The following is an 8537-nucleotide window of genomic DNA, read 5'->3' as shown; positions in this document are numbered from 1 at the left end:
TATCACGGACCGTAATAGTTGCAGACGTCCCGCGAAAGACAACGTCCTTGCTGTCCACGAACTTATTTGCAGCCGGATCTTCTCCAATAAGGGTGAATAGCCAGCAGCAGACATTCTCTTAGGGAGTAGAGGTAAACCCAAATACCTTACCGGGAGAGTGCCATTGGCGAAAGGAAATTGATCAAGGATTGCTTCTCTCTGTTCCTATGAGACACCTGCCATATAGATTGTAGATTTTTCCAGACTAATGTGGAGACCAGTGTGCACTGCAAAATCCTCAAAAACCTTTAAAACCCCTGTGATCGATGCTTTTTCCCCCTCAACAAAGACCATCAGATCATCAGCAAAGCATAAATGGGTTAACTTCAGAAGTATACATTTCGGGTGGTAGCCAAATTCCTTATTTCCAGCTGCATGGTCTAGTTTACGAGAGAGGACGTTCATGCAAATTACAAAGAGGTAGGGGCTGAGAGAACAACCTTGACGGAGGCCGCGCAAGCTACCAAAATAGCCTGCTAACTCGCCACTGACTTGTACAGAAAAGGATACAGTTGTAACACATGTCTGGATCCAGTTTACGTATTGCTCAGGGAAATCAAGGGCTCGCAGAGTGTTAAGGAGGAAAATCCACTGAACCGAGTCAAAAGCTTTTGATATGTCAATTTGCATGGCACATCTTGGTGAGCTGTTTCCTTATGATAATCTTTGATGACCTCTGTGGCAAGAAGAATTTTTTCCATGAGCAATCTATCTTTGATGAAAGCAGATTGGTTTGGAGATATGAACTTTGGGAGCACAATCTTTAACCTATTGGCAAGGATCTTTGAGATGACCTTGTAGAGAACGTTGCAGCATGAAATTGGTCGGTAATCTCTCATCACCGTAGCCTTCTTCTTTTTGGGAATAAGGGCTAAGATGGTGGAATTGACTCATTTTGGTAAGAAGCCAGTTTTAAAGAAAGATTGTATTGCCACGAGAAAATCTGCTCCCACAGTAGGCCATGAGTGTTTAAAAAATTCAACATTAAACCCGTCTGGACCCGGAGATTTATTGTTCGGCATTGCAAAGAGAACCCGTCGAACCTCCTCCTCAGTGACCTCATGAATAAGTAGGTTTTTATCACTTTCATCACATTTCAAATCTAAAATACCCTCCAACTCCTCACAAGACCAACCAACATAGTCTGCAGGCGTGTGAGTGAGAAAAGCTTTGAAATATCGTTCTGCTTCAAGCTTGATTTGGTCATGAGTACGGGCGATGCTACCATCGTCACATTTGATTTCCTTGATATTGTTTCGGATTTCTCTTAGAGTAGCAGCTGCGTGAAAAGCCTTGTTGTTTTGATCACCAACCTTGAGCCAGTGAAGTTTTGCCCTCTGTTTCAAAAAACTTTCCTCAATTTCAGCGAGTCGTTGCCAGGATTCACATGCATCAGCCTCAAGAGCAACCGTATGCGATGAAGGGTGTGACATAGTCTGTGTCTGCAGGTCGCAAATTCGTTTAAAAGCATCCTTAGTACGTGTGGAGATATGTCCTACCGTCTGCTTCCCCAGTAATCTCAAGTACGGGTTTAAGCTCTTTAACTTCTTTGATAAACGATGCATTGCCGAAGTTGAGTGGAACAGAGGAGAAGACTGACTCCATCTTTGTGCAAGCTCGGTATGGAAATCCGGATGGGAGGTGATTGCATTGACAAACTTAAAAGGTCGCTTTACCCTTTTTTTCTTCTCCCGAAATGTAAAATCTGCATCTCATATGATCCGAAACACCACCTGGTTCAAAGACTAAGTATGATTGATTGTACTGATGGATCCATTGTTTACTGACCAAGACCCTATCCAACTTCTTGCAAATAACCCCATCGTGTCTTTTGTTGCTCTAGGTAAACCTCGGACCTTGGTAGCTCATATCCGTGAGCTCACATAATCTTACTAAATTCTGAAAATCTCGCATACCAGGAGAAATAGATGGATTGGAGCCGTATAGAGAGTGGTCATCACCCTCAAGTATCTCGTTGAAATCACCACAAAGGAGCCATGGTTTATCCTTCAACAGAGGAGAGTCATTATGGTGTTGTAAGTCCTCCCAAAGAGATTTCCTGTCTGCAGCAAGGTTTGCAGCATAGATAAAAGAGACAAAAACCTCATCCTGCCTCCCATCAATAAGGATCGAAACGGTAATCAGCTGTGATGTTTTATAGATTGGTGTAACCCTCACGTTATTTCTCCAAACCACCCAAAGTCTACCAAGCCGATGCTCTTCATAGTTTGAGAGTGTGGACCAGTCTGCAAACACCGAACGTACTACTTTATCCATTCTACGCGCCTTCACTTTCGTTTCGATTAAACATCCAAAGTCAAAATGCCCTTGTGATGTCCAATCTCGGACTACTTTATGCTTTTCTTGTTTATTAAAACCCCTGATATTCCAGAAGAAACCAGACATCAGAGATTTTTTGAGGTTTGACGTGTTGTCATTGTTCTAGGGATCTGGATCCTAGAATTCTGTTGTGCATCTTTGGAGAGAAATCGATGACCCTCTTTTGAAGCCCGAGGCAGAGAGGGTCTCAACACTCCCGTTCCCACTGTGTCAGTCTTTGGTTCCTCCTCTATGGGTTTATGATTCTGTTTCTCTGTAAGAACTTCCCCATTGTCTGTAACTTCCCCATTGTCTGTAGCTTCCCCATTGTCTGTAACTCCCTCCGTTTTATCCTCCAACACTTTCTCACCCTTCTCCCCTTTATCACTAAGACAAGAAAAGGAGTTACTCATAATGAACACCTCCCCAAAACGCAAATCTTGAGCTTTTGCAGGACTGCGGATGCTCTTTGTTGGAGTACACCAGCCAGGTTCCACATGCTCCCAGACAACATCATCCTCTACTGTAGTCCTGGTTTCCTCCTGCGGCTTCCCATGAGTTGTCTCATTGGTCGCCTGTGCAGTTGGCGTAACGTCCCCTGGACTCTGTTTTTCCTTATTACCACTTTTAGGCTCTGCATACAATCGGCAGCCAAATGACCCCACTTGGAACATGTCGAGCACCGTGGGGGTAACCAAGGGTAGACAAATTCCACAACCGTATCTCCAGACTTGAAAGAAAAACGTTTTGGCAGAGGCTTTGTTAAATCCACTTCAACAAACACTTTTGCCTCATCAAAAGACTTACACGCCACAGTATCAGAATGTAGTTTCTTTGGTGTCCCTAAAGGGCTAGTGATAGCACTCAGGACCTTCCATGAGAAATACTTTGCCGGAACATTCTTCACTATGACCCATAAAGGGACAGTTGTCATGTCTTCCTGCTCAGCTTCTGCAATGGGGGTCCACTTGGTTAACACCACATGAACGCCACACAGATTCCACATACCCCTGTTTAAAACACGCAGCCGTGTACGTTCATCAGGAATACGAAACCTTACTGTCGTGTTGTCAACAGCAATAACATCGATCTTCAAAGACTTGTCCCCCAAAGTCCAAATCTTATTTACCAGAGCATGAATACCACCCACAAAAGGTGCCTTTGCAAGAAATTTGCCCACAAGAAAGTCTTCCCATAAGGGGTGAGCATCCTGGAAAACACTATCCGGTATCCTTACAGTCGGCATACCATCCACATCTTCGATATCCAGAGGCACCTTCTCCATCTCCTCTGTGTTTTTAACCATCGAAACCCATGAACGTTTCTCGGTGATGGTAGGGGCTGTTTTGTGCATCACCCGAGTAGGTCCCGGAGCACTCACAGCTTGTGTACCCACTAGTCCATCAACGTTGTAAACCGTCTGCAAAACCCTCTGGTCCGTAACCTTCTCTACACTGTTAACCACATTAGGAACCACTACCCCTCCCGCAACATTGTCCTCCATCATCCTCAACTCACCTTGGTCCGTTAGATCCGGCAGCACCGGCGGAGTATCCTCTGGCAGCATCGGAACGTGGGCGTGAAGCAAAAAACCCTAGATCGCTTTTTTTTTTGCCACCAGAGCAAAACGCTGCGTTTTCTGTAGTTGAAAAAATCAACAATCCCAGATATATATTTAATAAATGTAGACACAGCTTTAAGATCAGAAAAATGATTCAGTATTAGAGGCAGCATATACATATCTGTAGACACACCCACAGTAAATTTCAATTGAAGTCTCAAAGCATTCATTGTCTCGTATTAGAGTTTGTTGTTTTCTTTTTCTTTGTTTTCAATAGTTTTGATGCGACTGTCGTTGTTAGTATTGTTTCAGCTTAATAAACAAAAGAGAACCACCGTTCTACTATATGACTTGTGTTCTGCTGCTGTAACTTCTGACTGCGGTAGACTGTTTTGTCTGTTCAATACATTTCTCCTCACATGGGAGTTTTAGTTGCAACGACTCAGGGCTAAAATGGTCTTCTGCTTTTATCTATATCTTATATAATAAGAGAAGTTTCTTCTAAACTTTGTTTGAGGTGATGATTTCTAGGTCATGCGAAGGGGGCCAGTCCAAGATCGTACTGTTCCTCTACAAAGATAATAGACGCTCTCAACGGCCATTATCTCGAATGAGCCAAACTAGTATTTGCAGTGAATCCCCCTGTTAAGTAGTCATGCATTACACATCTGGCACTTTATATAGTTGACACTTGTCCATTGCTAATTAAATATAGCCACAATTGTCACCTTAATCCCTTGGTAATTAAAAAATTTGCCTTAACAAACAAACATATGGGATCTGAACATGCAGCCCTTGTGTTTCTTTTCCTCCCATACAGTATTTAAATTGAAATTCAAATTTAGTTTTCGTTTTGCATTCTGCTTTTGAAAACGTAACGTCTTGCCATCAAAGTAAATTAAGTCATTTGATAATTGCTATCTTATTTATTTCCAATTAAATATAAGTAATCTGTTTTCCATATAATTATAATCCAATATAATTCAATTTCTGATTACTTTTATTATTATTATAATCTCTCTCCCTCAATCTATTCGGAATCAACACCCCCATCCCACACACTAACTATGCTTTTAAAATTGTTACAACCTAAAAAAATTGCTCTCTACTCTACTCTAGAGTTACTCTCTAACGATGACCACCGGTAAAAATATGATTGTTTTTGGGAAGCTCCATACTTTAGAAGAAACAATCTCTTACTCAGCTTTAAATGTCTCTTTCTAGACGAAAATGTAAATCAACTACCTAATCCACACCACACCTATCTCACCTACTATATATTAAAAACTTCCTCTCTAACTAATTTTTTACTTGCTTTCAGACATGCAACTCGCCTATCTAAGTTTGAAGATCTGTTGATTCGGGAAAAGCAGTGCCTCTCTTTGGGAAAAAATTTGTAACACCCGCAAACCAAATTTGTGGTATTTTGGTAAGGGTGTCGATCGACACCTTCTCGTGAGGCATCGATCGACACCAGTTATGGCCGGTTTGGTCGGTTCAATTTTAATTGTCCGATTTGCGTGGTTGGTTTAGGGAATCCCTAAATCGAGTGTAAAAGAGGGGAAACGACCTAGGGTCGTGTTTTTGGGTTATTTGGCCGCTTTTAGAGAAAAAGAAAGAGAGAAAAGTGTTCTTGAGATTGTGAGGGAGATTGAGAGATTTCTTGGCTGTTCTTGAGAGATTGGAGGCTGGGAAGGTGCTAGAAGCTTGCTAGGAGTGAGGGATTCGTTCTTATTGGTCAGAAACTTCCTGCAAAGAGGTGAGTGCATGACCATGGCTTATCTAAGCTAAGATCTCTAGATTTTATGTGATTTGGTGCTTATGTGGTTGTTTCTTGGAGTTCTCTATGGTATTTCGTCGCTGTTTTGGCTGGGTTTGGCTTCTGGGAGTGCATGGAGCGGATTGGAGAAGATTGGAGGCGAGATTCGGAGTTTCTGATCGAGGGAAATCGCTGCTCGGCATCGGTGTCGGTCGACACCAGTTGGGGTGTCGGTCGACACCAACGCGAGGACGGCTTGGGACTTTGGCGAGTGTTGATCGATGCCATGTGGAGGTGTCGGTCGACACAAACTAGGGTTTTCGGGAGTGTCGGGCAGGGTGTCGGTCGACACCAGTTTGGTGTCGGTCGACACCAGAGAGTCAGTGTCGATCGACACCAGAGAGTCAGTGTCGATCGACACCAGAGAGTCAGTGTCGATCGACACCATCTGGTGTCGGTCGACACCCCTTGTTCAGTTACGATGGATGTTGCATGCAATGTATATTGCCTGGTTTGTTTTATTGATTGTTGTTTGTGGCATGTAGAGATCTTATTGCTTGTGTGTATAGCCCAGTAGATGGGAGGATTGCCTAACTAAGTATTTGTGATAATACTTACGCATCTCAATTGTTGTTTGTGGTGTGCAGGTAAAGGCAAAGTGTGATCGTGGAATCCAGGCAATGAAGAGGAGGATGTTCTAGGGACTTGATTGGGTGTTGTCTGGCATTGTTAGGCTGCTAGAGTTGAGTCATTAGAAACATTGTTAGGTTGCTGGTTCCATGTTTTCTGATGATTGATTATTGGATATTGCTTATGCTATGATATTGGTTATATTATTGGTTTATTATTGGATATTGGTATTGAGTATTCCGCTGTTGTTTGTGCATGTGGTTAGGTGGCTAGTGGGTATGGGACCACTAGCTGTAGCTTATTACTATTAATATCATTATTTATTATTTTTTAAAAAAAAAAAAAAAAAGGTCGGTCGTTTCAAAATTGCCATTGAAACACATGCCAAACTTCTAATACTCTGGGCAGACTATATATATTTGAATGCAACATTGTCAACCCAATGTTTTTTGAACTCCAACAATTCCACAAAAGATATTATATTTCATATATATTTCTGGTTAATTCTGTATATTTTTTTTCCCCATTCTCCAACATGTAATATATATTGCTTACAATTAAATCAGTTTATGTCATACTTTTCACATCATTTGTTCCCAATATTCATACAATAATCTTTAAGATGAACAACAATCTTATAGTCTTTAATACTTTCCCCAGTAACTATTTCAAGGCAAGTAATGTCCCGTCAATTTTAGTTGGCAAAATTTATTAAGACCCAAAAGATTTTACATGATTGAACAAATAGAGACTTACGTCAAACAACAAGGATGGAGTCCAGGTAATATGACCAATTTATATTTTATTTTTACTACTAATACTTAAAACATCGTCTTGCGCAAAATATTAAATATTGTCTAACTGCATGGGTTCACTATATTTGCGACACATGTCTTTCTCACTAATCTTAAATTAAACATTTTTTAATACTTCATTTTATTTGTATCTTATATGGTGGGACTTTAATTCTTTTTTTAACATTGTGACAAAATATATTTCTTCCAACTTTTTGTTTCAACATGTAATATATTTCCTAATGAAATCATATACCATATTACCAAAAAAATAAAAACTACTGATCAAACCAATTATAGAAAAAATGTTTTCATACTTTCAAAGTAAAAATTGAAACCAAATTAATTTATGATAGACTAATTAATTTATGTTCTAATATATTTTTGAAAATTATATTGTATTTAATCACCATATATTTTGTCTTAAAGACAAAATTAAAATAAAATTTAATTTGTATTTAATATTTTATAAGTTACAGTTTGTATATAAATATTTTAATTACTAATATTTATATTAAATATTTTATTTCATCGCCGTGCGTAGCATGTAAACTAAAATATTTGTAATATTTTTAAGGAACATTTGTTTTTGGTGTAAAGCGAAAGTGGTTGAAGTTGTGTATTGCACAATAGGTGGCACTACATTTCATGCACTAGCTGTAATTTGAAAATGAAAAACTCTGGTTTGACCTTGACACGTCACACTTTCTCTCCATCCGAAGCTGTGGGAATACTACGGTGTATTGTTTTCAATGAGTCCGGAGTGTGGCAATCCGTTGTTTCATAGTTATTTTCATATGTTTTTTTATTTTATTTTGTGTACTAACTATTTGAAGGTTTTATTCAAACTAAAATTGCCAACCCAAGTCACTTTTTTATTTCTAGGCCAACTTATGAATTGGACGACGAGGTGGCTTAGCTCATCAAAGACTTAATAGGGAAGACATTCAATTCTAAAGAGTCTACATACAAGTTCACGGCTCTATGTACCAAAGTTTTACTGTCAGTCTGTCACATCTATCAAAGATGATCAACCCCACTTACCCTTAGAACTTGAGACACACATGTGGAAAAAATTTCAACAAAGAATCATAAACCATTTACGCTAGAATTTTAACATTTTCAATTTTACATTTTTCCCTTAGTTATATTAACAGATAATTACTGATGATATAAACCAAAGTTTAAAACTTAGGTTGAAGTCTCTCCAAGATTTGCAAGGGATAAAGGCATTGATTGAGGTTTTAACATTACTGGTCTATTGTTGACAGGAAATACAACAACAAAAGTATAACAACTTCTGATGTTGGGAGAAATCAGCAGGAAAAAGGAATAAAATCATTTGTCGTTTCATCTGCAAAGTAATGACAAATACCAGCCACATAAAAAGAAAACAATACAAATTTCAAATTTCACCGTACATGTATTACAAATT

The sequence above is a fragment of the Camelina sativa genome, chromosome 15 (assembly GCF_030686135.1).
Source record: "Camelina sativa cultivar CO46 ecotype springtype chromosome 15, ASM3068613v1".
NCBI lineage: Eukaryota > Viridiplantae > Streptophyta > Magnoliopsida > Brassicales > Brassicaceae > Camelina > Camelina sativa.
Note: the sequence above shows the minus strand (reverse complement) of the source record.